We start from the raw sequence: 15,735 nt of genomic DNA on the forward strand, positions 1-15,735 counted from the left end.
TCTGTCACATTCTGCTTTTCATCCTAAGATTCCCCTGAGCTTCTAAATGATTTTTTTAAGTTTACATATATTAAACATTATGCTAAAAATTCTGTGTTTCATCTGTTCATCTATTTAACTCTCCCCCAATTCCTAGAAACTATTATTATTATTTTTTTTTAAAGTAGGTTCTGCACCCAGCATGAAGCCCAGTGCAGGGCTTGAACTCAATGACCCTGAGCTGAGATCAAGAGTCCAGATCCTTAACTGACTGAGCCACCCAGGTGCCCAAGACCATTGACTTTTTAACTGTCTCTATAGTTTTGCCTTTTCAAGAATGTCGTGTAATTGTAATAATACAGTACGTAGCCTTTTCAGATTGATTTCTTGCACTTAGCGATACACATTTAAGACTTACTGGTGTCGTTGCATGGCTTGATAGCCCATTTCCATTATTGAATGAATATATTCCAGTTTGTTTATTCATTCACCCATTTAAGGACATGTTGGTTGCTTCCAATTTTTTAGCAATTATGAATAAGACTGTTAGCACATTGACATGCAGGTTTTGGTGCGGGAATAGTTCTAAAATCAGGTGGGTAGATACCCTTGGAGTGAGATTGCTGGATTGTATGCTAAGACTATATTTACCTCTGTAAGACATTCTCAGTCTGTCTTCCAAATTGGCTGTTCCGTTTGCATTCCTACCAGTGAAGAATGAGAGTTCTTGTTGCTCCATCTCCTCTCTGAAAATTGGCACTATAAATTTTTTTCTTATTCCAGCCATTCTGATGTGTATGCAGTGGTATCTCATTCTTGTTTTATTTTGTAATTCCCTAATAACAAATGATGTTAAATATTTTCATGTTCTTATTCCCTATCAATATATCTTCTTTTGTGAAATCTCTGCTCAGATCCCTCATCCATTCTTATTGTTATTTTTTTTAAATATTTTTTTCTTTATTTTAGAGAGAGGGAACAAGAGAGAAAGAGTGTGTGTGAACTGGGGGAAGAGCCGTGGGTGAGGGAGAGAGAGAGAGAATCTCAAGCAGACTCTCTGCTGAGCTTGGAGCCCGAGGCGGGGCTTGATCTCATGGCCTTGAGATCATGACCTTGAGGTCATGACCTGAGCCAAAATCAAGAGTTGGATACTCAACTGACTGAGCCATCCAGTCATCCCCCCATCCTTTTTTTAAAAGACTTTCTTTTTTTGAGAGAGAGAGCACATGAGAGCATGAGCAGAGAGGGGAGGCAGAGGGAGAAGCAGACTTCCTACCAAGCAGGGAGCCCGATGTGGGGCTCGATCCCAGGACCCTGAGATCATGACCTGAACTGAAGGCAGATGCTTAACCGACTGAGCCACCCAGCGCCCCCCCCAATCCATTTTTAATTGGGCTTTCTTGTTGTTAAGTTTTATGAATTCTTTGGATACAAGTCCTTTGTCAGATATGTGTTTACAAGTATCTGCAACCTTCTGGGGCTTATCTTTTCATTCATTTAACAGTATCTTTTGCAGAGCAAACATTTTAAATCTTAATAAAGTCTAACTTACGCCATGCTTTTGGGGTTGTCTCTAAAAACCCATTTCCAAACCCAGGGTAACCTAGATGTTTTCCTCTGTTCTTTCCTAAAAGTTCTTTAGTTTTGCATTTTACATTTAGATCTATGATCCATTTTGAGTTAATTTTTTTGAGCAATGTAAGGTCTGTGTTTAGCTTCTCCTCCCCCCCCCCTTTTTTTTGCATTTGGAGAGCCAGTTGTTCCAGCACCATTTGTTGAAAAGACTGTCCTTTCTTGATTGAATTGCTCTTGTTCCTTTTTCAAAGATCACTTGAGTCAATTTCTGTGGATCTGTTTCTGGGCTCTGTATTCTGTTTCATCGATCTAATGTCTGTTCTTTCACCAATATTGTGCTGTTTTAATTACTGTAGCTTTATGGTAAGTTTTGAAATCAGTTAGTGTGACTCCTCTAACTTTGCTGCTCTTCAGTATTATGTCTTCTATCCTGGATCTTTTGCTTATGCATGGCTTTAAAGGCTTTGCATATATTACTTCACTTAATCCTCATAGTAACCCACAAAGAGGCCCAAAGAAGTTGAGCAGCTGTTCAAAGTCCCATAGCTAATAAATGGAGGAGGCAGGATTGAAATCTTGGTGGGATGACTACAGAGGCTGGCTCATAACCACCCAGCAGATGGTCACTGAAGGTAAGGAAGAAGGAATCCTTATTTATTTTTGACAACTTAGTCAAAATATTCATGAAGCTATTTCCGGGATCTATTTTGTGGGATAATAGGCAATGGGGAGTTTCAGAGTTCTTGCTTTAATATCAGAGACTTGGCTTGACACCTGGCTCCATCAGTTACAAGCCACAGGGTCTTGAGCAAACATGAGTTCTAAAATTGGAGTCTTCACTTACAAAATGAGAACATAGTAGACCCCTTTAGTAGTGTCTTGCTGGCTTGCTAAATAACTCCCCCCTCTCAGTAATGGTGCACTGCCTGTGCAGCGTGGTTCTTCTCCCTGGCCGCAGAACTGATTGAGTCAGGACAGTTAGCTACTCTAGCCTAGAAATTTGAAATACAGAGGGAGGGACGCTTGGTGTGGAGGCATCATTATACCTGCAGTGTGGGGAGCAGGTATGTCAACTCTGGCTACCGCAGTGTCTGGGGTGGCCTCTGGTCCCCACCCCGCCTGGCCTGGATGCTTAGGGATTGATTAGTTCTTTGAACGACTCCAATATTTGAAAACAAACAAACAAACACACACACAAAAAGCAACCCAATCCCCACTTCTTCTTCTCTGTCTTCTCCTTATTAAAACAAAACGAAACCAAACCAAACCAAACCAAAACAACCTAAGCCAAGCAGAATCAGCCCTTCTTGCTTACAGGTACTTTAATTAGTGCTGGAATAGTAGTAGCTACTGCATTGCTTATAAGGATTAAATAAGAAAAAGTACAAAGCACTTAGCACAGTGCCTGTCAGTAAGTTAAGTACCTGGTAATTAGTGGCTTTTACTATTATCTAGTAATAGCTCTTGATATTTACCTAGCACTTCATAATATAAACTATACACTCTTGTGTTACCTGCTTATTCTCCTTAACAACGGGCTGAAAATGCTATCCACATTTTATGGATGAGGAAATCGGGCAATGTTCAAGAGTTTGCCCAAGATCACGAAGCTGTTGAGTGGCTGAGTCAGGAACCCTGGCAAGGCCCTTTGCTGACAAGCACAGAGGTCCCACCGTTGTTTCAGGCTCCTATGTGGTCTGAGCAGAGGTGAGTGATGATGGAGAGGGGAGGCAGTTTCTCTTTCCACTTTTCAGGGAACGAGGGTGATGATAGGAAATTACAGACACTCTCCAGGGGATGGAGAGTAGAGTAGTGCGAGTCCAAAGTGGTGGCTGTTTCTGTGGTTATGGTGAGTTAGGTTGGGGAATTTAGGCCTGGCATTCTTTTCTGAACTGCTTCTGAGCCATGGACGTGCCTGGAGTCAGCCTGTTTCTGGCTTCCCGCATCCGTAGCATGCTGCATTTATTGGACACCCATTTGGCTTAGTGCCTTCTGTGTGCTAGACACGGTGCTACACGCAGAGATGAAGTGGCTTAGTGCCTTCTGTGTGCTAGACATGGTGCTACACGCAGAGATGAAGTGATACGTGAAACCCATGAAATGTCTGCCTTCTCAAAGCTTATAATATGTTGGAGAAAACAGACAGGGAAACTGAGGCACAGCGATGTTAAGTAACTTGCCCCAGGTTATACGGACGGGAGTTGTGGAGTCAAGTTCCAGAGCCTGCCCTGTTAATCGTGGCACTAAACTGCTTCCCAAAGAGGATCCGAGTATGTAGTTCTTTCTGGGATAGTCGACGAGACTTCTGGGGCAGGTGTCGTCTGAACTGGCTGTTAAAGGATGAATAGGAGTTTATAGGTAGACAGAAGGGGAAGAGTGATCCGAGTAAAGGAAACAAGGTGAGTTTAAAGCACAGATGGATGAAAGGATATGATGTGTTTTGGGAATGACTGATAATCCCAGGGATTGAGGGGTAGCAAAGAATTGTTGGCGATTAAACTCAAAAAGTTAATCCTACTCTAGCAGGCATTGGGGACCACTCAGAGGATTCTGAGCCCGGGAGTGAATATTTAGATATGTTTCCAAAAGATTCCTGTAGTAGCAGTGTGAGGCTGGTTTCGGTGTGTGTCAGAATAATTTGAAGCCAGGGGGATCTGTCGAGGCTCTATAAGGGTCTAGGTGAGACAGTGCATCAGGCTCTGAATGAGAAAACGATGTGTCTGCTCTTGGCAGCTTTGGGGAGTTGTGCTGCACGGAATGAAGAAAGAGCTGTCATTAGAGGTTCATTAGAGTCCCATTGGGAAATGCCCACCCTATTACTCTCTAACACCGCTCTACGGAGCAGCCGGTCTGTGAACTGTTTATTACCATTTGGGCCAAGATGAGGGGCTTGCCTCACAGTGTAAATCGATACGCTGCTTCCTTCATTGAGAAAGTCTCGGTGCACACACAAGCACACACGAAGTCAACCGCAGCAAGCAACACACTTTGTGACAAAGCTGATTTGGGTATCTAGTGCAAGCTCCCGTCTCCTTGCAGCCTGATAACAATGTGTGGACCTTCACCAGCTCACAACCGCAGTTAGAGTAGCATTGCTACATAATCAATTTTATTTGTTATAGGCAGGCTATATACTTTACATATCTTTTTTCTCTATGGCCAAACCTTGTATGCAGACAACCTGGCTTCAACATGTTAAGAGTTTTCTTTTCGTTCTACAGGCAAGCCACTTGTATCCAGGACTCCCCTTTTCCTTTGTATTTTTTGGAACTTTACATGACTACTTCACCTTGGTCAATAACTGATAACTCTTTCCATAAAGATGGACTAGTGACCTCTTCCTATTCTCCAGTATTGTTAAGACCTAATTGTTTTTCAGACTTCAGGCTCTCTTCAACCTCCAGTGCTCAGGTCACAGTTGCGTCTCCAAGGTTCTCTGAAGTTACAGAGCACTAGAAAGGCGATGGAAGTAGTGATTACTCTATGACTTGAGTGTACAGCGTAAACTGAATCAACACTTAGCAGTGATGTCACGAAAGACATTCAAATACTGGTAAAGTGTCTGAGCTAACAGACCTTAAATATTCTTTGCAATCCTGAGATTTTTTTGACTTGACCACAGTCATACAGCTAGGAGCTGCAGAGTGGGGCCAGCACCCAGGTCTCCTGACCCTCCGGCACACGGTTCTCCTAGCTTCCCAGACACCTCCCCTTGGTCCTTCCCCAAGAGCTGCAGAATGAATGACAGGCTCCCCCAGAGGCTCGAACGGATGCTGTGGGTCTTCATTTAATGGTGGGACCTTTGGAGGTTTTTCTCTCTGCTAATGACCACAGCAGAAAAAGGCTTTACATACTGTATTGAGATCTAAATTTATATAGCAGATGGGCTGACATTGATGTTCCAAAGTGCATGTTGGGAAGATAATTCCCAAACTCCTGAGGAAAGAGGTGTCAAATTCAATTTTACTGAGGAGCTGATCCGTAATTTGGCTCTTCCAACTCTGGCTTGCCCTAGCAATGAGCCACATAATTTGCCTTGAAGGGCCACCCCTTGATTTGGACACAGTCTGTACAGATGCTGGTTTAACATGGTGCCTAATGCTGAGTCTGTGAATTTCTGTTGGTTTGCCTTTTCTAAATGCTATTTAATTATGACAGTGTCCATTAGTGTTTCAATTACATTTTCAGCCTTTTGTCAAAACCCCCTAACTAAAGATCAGAGTTGGTCAGAAGAAGTTATTGGAAATTGACATTTGTCAGTGTCAATCGGCCAAAGATAGTTGGCTCTGAGCTCAGGGAACAGGGTCAGGAATTTTTTTTTTTTTGGGAGCCCAAAAAGTGGGCTCCCAAATCTGCTAAAATCCCTGGTGGGTCCATTGTTGTCTAAAGTTACAGCTCACTACATTGGCTTTTCTGCTTACCGGCTGTGTGGGTGGGCATGTTACTTAGCCTGTCTGAGTCTATTTTTCCATCATAAAAGTAATAAATCCAAACCTATAGGGTAATTGTGAGACTAAATAAGATAACCCATGTCAGAGGTGCTCAGCTCACCACTTGGCATATGGCGGGTCCTCAATACATGTTTAGTTTGAATCTATTCCTTATGTATCGTGCATTGTAGCCAGGTAAGCCTCTCTGTCCCATGAAATGCCATTTTATTCCTGCCTCCATGTCTTTGCATTTGAGCAGGAGGAAGGTATGGCCTAATGGTTAACAACATGTCTTTGGGGTCAGGCTCATCTGGCTGGAGTTTGACTTCTCTGTTGTGGGACATAGGTTAACTGATCTCTGCAAGCCTCACCGTCTTCATTTGGTAAAATGGGAGAAATTACGGTACCGACCTCACAGTGTAGTAGAGGGGCTTAAATGAGATGAGGCTTGCAAATGCTCAGTCAAGGTAACGCTCAGTCAACGTATTGAGCTCCTATTATGAGTTAGTCCTGGAGGCAGAGTGGTAAGCATACTCCAAGTCCCTGCCACCATGGAATGATCAGGTCTAATGGATATATAACTATAATGGTTATAAACTTTGAAGCAAATAATTGCAAATGATTCCAGGGCTGCAAAGCGTTTAAGAGAGGGAACGCTGTAGGAGCACTTAGCGAGGGAATCCAGCTGGGCCTGGGGATCACTTAAGACTTCACAGAGGACATGGTGCCAAAGGTCAGTGTGAAGGACAGATAAGGTAACCAGGTCCAGAGGCAGGGAAAGACTGGTCCAGGTGGGCAGAGTAGCGTGTGTTTAACCTCAGAGGCAGGAGAGCAGGTGGTGTGTTTTGAAGAGCTGAGAGAAGTCCTGCATGGACCGAGTAGGTGCTCAGTAAGTGGAGGTTGTTATTATAGATTCCTTCTCAGGCGACAGAACCCTAACTCAGAATTGGGGTGCCTTCCTTTGGTCCCATTTACCCCCCTTCCTTCCTGGTTTCTTTCACCACCTCTGAACTGATTCTTCTCTAAAGACCTATAGCATGTTAGTCGGTGCTGCATATTTCAATACTTAATCATATGCTTTTAAGAAACCATTCCTAAAGTTTGTGTGTCTTTCTTGAGTCATCAAAAGAGATGATTGAAAGTTCCATGAGGGAAGAGCCCTGATTTCACATTATTTAGGTCTCCTGAAGGCTGAGCAAAATGCCGAGTGTTCAGTAATCCACAAATATGTAATGCTTAATGTTGAAAACAAATCATCTACCTAAAAATTATAGTGTGCCCTGGGCCATGTGTTAGAGTTGGGCGAATGGGCATTGTGGATCCAAATGGGTGGGTTGAACCCTGACTTTGCCATTTTCTATATGTGGGATCATACAAAGACATTTCACTCTTTTTGAGCCTCAGTTTCCTTGAATAAAAAATGAAGTGACTACTGTAGTTGATTGACCGTAAGATTCCTTGATTTTTCACATTTTTTTTTCACATTTTAACATTTCTAAAACTTGGATGTGTCTTAACACTGAACATGTTACAGTTCAATTGGCACTTTTTTCTTTGTTTCTTCTGATTACGTAAAAGAGTGATGTGTCTTATATTTAGTAGCATTTTAAGATTTGCTGAAATATAGAAGCTTTTGCTTTTTAAGATTGTTGTGAAAATTTGAGATAATGTACAGAATTCATTTGGTGTTTACCCAGTGTTGCCATAACAGCTAAAAGGTAGCTGCACGCTATAATTCCAGTCCTGTGACCCAGTACCAGCTCTGCAAGCTGCCACAGTTAAAAACGGTTATGGCCCATGCTTAGTAAAGCACAGTGAAGTTCAAAGCCACGCACCTTTAGCCTTAATTCCTCCAAATGTATTTTGCCCATTTTCACATTGTTAAAGTTCATGGCAGAATGCTCAAGATGATGAGGACTTTGAGAAACCCTCCTTCCTCCACATAGCCATACTCACTCTCCTGCCCAGGTTCTGGATGAATTGAGAAATTAGATGAAAGAACCAGTACAGGGAGGACCAAAATGTCACTAGCTGTAGGTTGGAGTGTGGGGCTTAGATCTGTGTGTGAGTGGCCTCCCTGATGCTGTGCCCAGAATTACCTACGCAGTCCCACATGCACCCATCGGTGGAGGTGGGGGTGTGGAGGAGCATTGGAGACTTTGGTGCTCTGGGGGCAGTTCAAGCCCAGGAAAGATGGGAGGAGGAAGGAGCTGGACCACAAAGGAGGCTCACAGATCAGATAAGTCATCTACACCAGGAGAAGAACTCCAACAGGGCCCCACTTAACCAACGGAAAACTTCAGAGTAGGGTGACACCTTGCAAAGTGTAGGTTTTTATTTTTATTTTTTTAAAGATTTTATTTGTTTATTTGTCAGAGAGAGAGAGAGCACAAGCAGGGGGAGCGGCAGGCAGAGGGAGAAGCAGGCTCCTCACTGAGCAAGGAGCCCAATGCAGGACTGGATCCCAAGATCCTGGGATCATGACCTGAGACGAAGGCAGACACTTAGCCAGCTGAGCCACCCAGGCACCCCTGCATAGAGTAGGTTTTTAATAGATGGTAACTATTAAAGAAAAGCATGACAGCTTTACAGACATTGGCATGATCCTGAAGTTTGAAAATATTCCATTTTTACATTATATATACCCCTAAGTAGACATTTAGAAGTATTTTTATGTTTACCTAGGATTTCTAAGCATTGGTTCCAGTTAGATTTTCTTAGTCCAGCCATCACTTACTTGGCCAGTTATGCAATTCACAAGTTGGATGGATTTAAAAGAATTAATATGTCAGCAATTTTTACGTACCATATTCACATTGTGCAGTTACCTCAAGCCCATAATAAGAGTATGGCCAATTTAGGAATTGCCATCATCATCTTCAAGAATAGGGGTAAATAAACAAATTAGGAAGGAGAAAGGATATGTTAATCAATGGCAAGGCTGATTTTGTGGAATGAGAATGAAAGGAATATATTTGGAAAAAAATGTGGGCATCTATCTCCAAAGCTTTTTTTTTTTTTCTTTTTAATGCAGATAGTTCTAATAAACTATGCTGCTAGAGAGAGGAGACAAAAATGTTTATAAAGAAGTTATTTCAAAGGTCTGTATAAACCCTGGATTCCGCAGAGCCTGGTTTATTGATGGCCTGTTTATCTCTTCACTGGTTAGGGATCTGGTGTGGGAAGAGAGATCCATCCGTGGTCCTGAGAAAAAGCCATGAGTGTGGTTTGCACTGTACATGGTTTAGCTTTGTTTATGTATCAGACAAGCGAGTTTAGTTTGCAAATGGAGTTTTGATACACTCAGGGCTGTGAATAAGTGTTGGGGGGTGGTCTAGTAAAAGGCAGACAAACCACAGTAGTTCATTTCCTTTTATTGATCCCAGCACAAAGCATTGCTGTTGTGTCTTAGAAATTAAAATACTAGATTCACAGACTGGAGCAATCTGGAAAGATGTTATCATGGTCTCTCAGGAGTAAATAATATAAATTTTTAAACATTCCCCAGGAATAATTTACATGATTTCAAGTGTTCTAAAGCATCAGGATGTACAGTATTTCTTACAGTAGAGGGAACAAATATTTTGGGAAAACTATAAAGGTGGAATTGTATATTGGTAGGAATGTATTTTTAAGGAATAAATATTTATTTTATTTGTTTTTAACCCAACAGGTGTTCACGGAGGTTAGTGTATGTGTGCATTTTGGGGAGAGTGTTATCCCAAATCTTAATATCCCATAGAGACAGTCTACAATCTCCCACTTATAAACTCTCTGTACTTAAAACCAACAACTTCTGCCTCCCACCCCCTCCTGCCATTTCTCTACTGGAGCTATTGATGTTGTTGCTTTCAGTGTTCTGTGTTAAATTAGAAAAATAACCTTTCCTTGGGGCACCTGGGTGGCTCAGTTGGTTAAGCATCTGACTCTTGGTTTTGGCTCAGCTCATGATTTCAGGGTCTTGGGATCCTCTTTGGGCTCTGTGCTCAGCAGGGAGTCTGCTTGAGATTCTCTCCATCTGCCCCTCCCCCAACTCGCCTCGTTCTCTCTCTAATAAATAAATCTTAAAATAAAATAAAATAAATAACCCTTCCTAAGTAATTATAAAATGTTCTAGATAATTTCATGGTTAATACAGAAATCCTAAAAATCGTGGACAAGCACAAGGGAAAAAAAACGGTTAACCACTGTTTGCAGTTTTGTGAATGTCTAATTTTTTATTTATTTTGTATATGTATACATCTATAATAAAATTATATAAATTACCTAAATAGAAATTATAAATATAAAATTGTAGATGTAATATAATAACGTATATATATTTTCTAGTCTATCCTTTCCTTTCACTTAGCGTGAAGCTTTTTCACCATATCAACAAATACTGTTCTATGATGTGCTACTTGATGGTATCATGTATTACCTTGTATGAAAGTCCCATTATTTACTTAACAATCTGCTCTTGTCAGACATTCACATTAATCAGTAAATTATGGATTTTTCACTATTTTAAAAAGTGACATCTTAAACATCTTTATACACATTCATCTTCTGGCACACCTTTGATTACTTCTTTTGTATAGTTCTCAATGGTGTTTTTGCTGCATCAATGTTATGGTTGTTTGCTTTTTTTAAGACCTTTATGTGTATAGCCAAAGTGCCCTCTGGAGAGGCTGGACTCAGTTTACACTGCCTTGGAGCTTTGGGGGAGTTATTATTCTCTCATACCCTCTCGTACTGGACAGTCTCATTCTTTTTTAAACATTTTTAGCTCATCAGATGAGAGTATGTTTTCATGTTTTCTTTGCAGTTTGACTTTTTTTTGAGGCTACATATTGCAAAGCTATCATCTTAGAGTAAAACAGAAAATATGAAGGCTTATTTCATCCATATATTGGTTTGATCCATTTGTTTTGAGGTCAGCTGCCTTGAGGCTAGGTCTTTGGGGTTGGCCTGGCCAAGATGGGGGCCCAGTTGAGAGAGAAGTAAAATTAAGGTAGTTTGAGAATATCATGGTCCTTGTAAGAGAAGTGCCAGAAGATGGGAAAGAGGTACAGAAAAAGAAACAAAGATATTAAGGACTTTTTTTCCTTTAAAAATATTCCTCCAGCAGGACACCTGGAGTCCATTAAGCCACCGACTCTTGGTTTTGGCTCAGGGCCTGATCTCAGGATTGTGAGATCGAGCCCCACATTGGGCTCTGTGCTCAGCGTGGAGTCTGTTTAAGATTCTCTCTCCCTCTGTCTCTTCCTCCTGCACTTTCTCTTTCTCTTTCTCTTTCTCACTCAAGTAAATAAATAAATCTTTAAAAATATTCCTCCAGGTCTGTACTTTGCCATGAAAAGGAGGAAGAAAATTTCTTTTCCCTGTAAAAGCTGTATTACCCCTTAACCACTATTCCAGAACTCAGGACAGACTGTCCTATACTTTGGCTACATGTGGATGAAATCATTTTTGTGTGCTCTTTTAAGAACAAAGACCCCAGGGGCGCCTGGGTGGCACAGCGGTTAAGCATCTGCCTTCGGCTCAGGGCGTGATCCCAGCGTTCCGGGATCGAGCCCCACATCAGGCTCCTCCACTATGAGCCTGCTTCTTCCTCTCCCATTCCCCCTGCTTGTGTTCCCTCTCTCGCTGGCTGTCTCTATCTCTGTCGAATAAATGAATAAAATCTTTAAAAAAAAAAAAAGAACAAAGACCCCAATCACAATTTTAATATCACTTCTCCAGAAAACAATATTTTCTAAGTTACTAACTATTGGTCATTTGAAGAACTACTTATCCTTTTAGTTTTCCAATTTAAACATTAACCAAGGCAGTCTGAGCTTTGCCTTTTTTCTCTTGGGTAACTTGATTCCCCAATTATAAATAATGATTATTTAATGTCTGTTAATTCTGTCACAGTTTAGGGTGAATTCTAATTAGCCATCTCCCTAAGATATGTGGTTTGTGGCTTGAAAGGTTTTCTAACGTCTTCCCACCCTGAAACTAATGACTCAGAAACAAGAAAGACTGATGCAGAGCTTTATCTTATGCTGGGGCTCAAGGCTCCACAGAGCGTCCACGCCCTCCTGGGTGTGCTGGACGAGGACGAGCGCCCACCGCCCAGCTGGTCTCTGTATTGTACCTGCTCATTGTGGCACTGCAGCGGCTTTCTTGGACTTCCTGCATGCTCATTTCCAAGCACTGTTTTTTGTTTTTTTTTTTTTTTTCCCCAACGAGATCCTAGGTAGTCATTTCTCCTAGTGCTTTAAAGAAATTAAAAAGTGATTTTATGGGTAGTCATCTCCCAGATTCTTGTGAAAAGAGCTCTAATCTTAATGAATGGTGTAAATGGATTCAGAAAGAGTAAAGGAAGATATCTGCGACTTTCAGTTCAGGTTAGGCTAACTGTAGTGATTGGTTACCTAGAGTCCTAGTCCATCTGGGCTGCTAGAACACAGTACCAAAGACTGGATGGCTTATAAACAACAGGAATTTCTCAGTTCTGGAGGTGGGAAGCTGGACATCGGAGTACCAGTATGCTCAGGTTCTGGTGAGAATCCTCTTCCAGTTTACAGCCTGCTGACTTCATGTTGTCTCCTCGTATGGTAGAAAGAGGGAGAGCCAGCTCTTTGGCCTCCTCTTATACGGCCATTAATCCAACCCAAGGGCTCTGCCATCACATTAGGGATTAGATTAGATTTCAACACATGAATTTTTGGAGGACACAGGCATTCAGTCTGTAACACCCATCAACATTGGCATATGGATACTTGATGATGAAACATGACTTTCTGGAACAAAAGGGCAGTTCTTTCCTGAGCATAATGTGTAAACTGGGCTTAAATGTGATTTAAATCATAAAGAAAGATAGCTCTAGTTTTACCTTATGTTAGCATGAAACCTTAGACGATGTTCAAAGAATGGGGAGTTCTGTTTAGAATTTTCTGATTAAGAGGTGAATATAGGGGGAATGGGAGTTGTTTAATGGGTACAAATTTTCAATTTTGCAAGATGAGAAGAATTTTGGAGGTGGATGGTGGTGATGTTTGCATAATGTGAATGTATTTAATACTGAACTGTACACTTAAAAATAAGATGGTAAATTTTGTTACGTGTATATTATCACAGTGAAAATCAGAATTAAATGGGAGCCTCTTTCAGAAAGCCTCTTGACCCACATTTTGACTTCATAAATATAGGAGATTAAATATAATTGTGTGTATCCTGGCTGTTTGAGAGTCATTATTCCTCATGCAGTTCTCATTTTCCAGGACTAGAAAAGGCAGAATGTGTTTTGGACCCAGGACATGTTTGAGAAGGAGCTGATTTCTCTATATTGCTGTGCCTTCCTGTGATTTGCATTCTGCCCCTAAATGTGTAGGGAGAAAAATAATTGGGATCCCAATTAATTGGGTTCTAATTTATCTGTGTCTTAGGTTCTATATTAAAAGATCAGCTACCTGAGGTTGTATTTAATGGTAACCAATTTTTGTCTGTAAGTGCGCAGGAGAAAACGAGTTTATGTGCAGCTTTCTTCCCATTACAGCGTTCCCTCGGCCATCCTGCTTTGTGTTCTTGAGACTCTGTAAATTTTTTTGAAGGTCAGCTATGGTGCAGAGGAGAATTAATATTGAAATGCATTTAATAAATAAGCTGTCAGATGATTCCCTGAGATACCGTAGCAGCTGAAAGTCTTCTTTCCTTTTTCTTTCAGATCGCTGCGTACAGAGGGAATGCTGGTTAATATAGAGTCTCTGTTGGCGTCTCCTAACAGGCCTTCAGTAATCATTTCTATCCCAGAGTTGCTCCACCGATTTCATCACTCTTGAGTGATGGAGCAGTGCACTCACAGAATAGGACCCCTCCCTGGGAAGGAGGGAACAGGACTAGTCATCTACCAGTGTAACAGGAGGAGAATAAAATGAAAATTACATATGCAGCCGACAAGGCTGGCACAGACTGACCCCTGGATTCCTGGCAGTTGGAGTGGAGTTTTGGTCTTTGGTTCGAATTGTCATGATTATTGAATGTTAAACCTGTGGCGAGTTATGAGGCCATGAGTTTGAACTCTGTGCCCTTCGTAGGCTCTGCCTTAAGGCACAAATGCAGGAAGATTAAACAGTAATTAAAGTATCCAGAGCAACCACACAGGAGAGTACAGCGTGTAAAGAAGCAGAGAAATATCTGGCCTTCTCACAAGGGAAAGTCATTTTAGAAAGAAAGGTCTCGTATTGGACTTTGGAGATAGATGTAATAGGGCTTCAGTAGACCCAGGAGCATGAATAATTTCTCAGGCAAGTATTCTGCCTTTGATTTCTTGAAAAGAAATTGGAAAAACTCAGCAGATGTGGGACAAACTCAGGGGCCCTAATGGTATGGAGAGAAAGGAGACAAGACCATGTTCAAGTTAGAAGTTGTAACTGTCTTTGATGTTTATTGAGAAACCACGGGGGACGTGAGGGCGGGGCTGGTTCCAAAGCTCGCTGAATGCTTTCTTTGTCGTAGATTCCAATTCAGCCTATCTGATTTGGGTCTAAGAAATCTGTATTTCTAAGATTTCCTGGTGGACAGCTTGGTTTGAAAACTAGTGATCAAGGTCAATAGTTTGAATTAAGATGAGAGACAGGGTAGGACAGAGGGAAATTGATAAGAAAAAGGGAGGATGTTTTGGAACCCTTTGTTCAAATATCTGAGGGAGAGGAATATGGAAATTCGTTCCAAGCAGAACTGCTGCTGGCTGAATTGCAGGTAGCATTGTTTTAGATTCCACAGGCCACGTATGGGAAGACCAGACTGAACAATGCAAACCCTCACTCACTGGTTTTGTGTGGCTCTCATTTCCCTCTTCCCTGTCGGCCACTGCCACCTTCAGCCTCTCTGGGCTGTTTCATCCCTGTGTGCCATCCTTTCGAGCTCTGATTTTGCCCTTCAGCTATCCTGGTTCTGCTGTCCCTTTTCAGCCTTGGATCAGTGGCTTCACAGGTTAGCCTTCGGCAGGACACCTGTCTGCTTCCCCATGGTACTAGAACCTCCACTTTCTAGGGTGTCCCAGCCTCGTGGACAGTTCTGGACACTCAAGGTGGGTCTGAATGGAATTCCAAACTAATTTTTGGTACATGGCCATTTCAAGAGAGCATGGACTTTAAAGTCTGATAGATTTTCTATAGGCTTCTTCTCAGTAAATGTCCCCTTGTCCTTCTATTTGCTAAGGTCAAAATTCTTGGAGTCATTCTTAATTCCTTTCTGTCTTTCATTGTCCACATTTAAATAGTGAAACTTTTCAAATATACTCAGAAGCCATCTATTCTTACTATCCCTATTGGTCACATCTGGTCCGAGCCACCATCACCCGTTCCCTGGACTATTGCCACAATCTCCTAACTGGTCTCCTAGCTTTTGCCCTTGTTCCCGAGTCTTCTAACGCAGCAGTCATAGTGATCCTTTAAAATATAACTCAAATCCCTTCCTTCTTTGCTCAGGAGATTTTTCTTTCAGAGTCAAAGCCAAACACTGCAAGGCAAACATTGCAAGGCCCTCCACGATGTGGTTTCCCCCTTTTATCTCTCTCACCTCATCTCAGACTTATTTGCCGCTTGATTACTCCGCTCTGGCTGTAATTTCCTCCTTGCTGTCTCTCATTTGGCCAAACGCGCTCCTGCCCCTGGGCAACTGTCCTCGTTTCCCCTGCTAGAAGCATTTTTTTTTTTTTTAAGATTTATTTATTTATTTTAGAGAGCGAGCGCGCGCGGGTGTGCGCGCATGCGTGGGCCGG

The 15,735-nt window shown here is 41.8% G+C and overlaps 1 protein-coding gene across 4 annotated transcripts in view; it reads left to right on the plus strand.

Moving 5' to 3' along the window:
• The window catches only part of ST6GALNAC3 (ST6 N-acetylgalactosaminide alpha-2,6-sialyltransferase 3), a 514,884-nt gene that overhangs the window by 80,816 nt on the left and 418,333 nt on the right, over positions 1-15,735 (plus strand). The gene's annotated exons all lie outside the window — the stretch shown is intronic.

The sequence above is a fragment of the Ursus americanus genome, chromosome 12 (assembly GCF_024610735.1).
Source record: "Ursus americanus isolate L20-20 chromosome 12, mUrsAme1.1.p, whole genome shotgun sequence".
In the NCBI taxonomy this organism is placed as follows: domain Eukaryota; kingdom Metazoa; phylum Chordata; class Mammalia; order Carnivora; family Ursidae; genus Ursus; species Ursus americanus.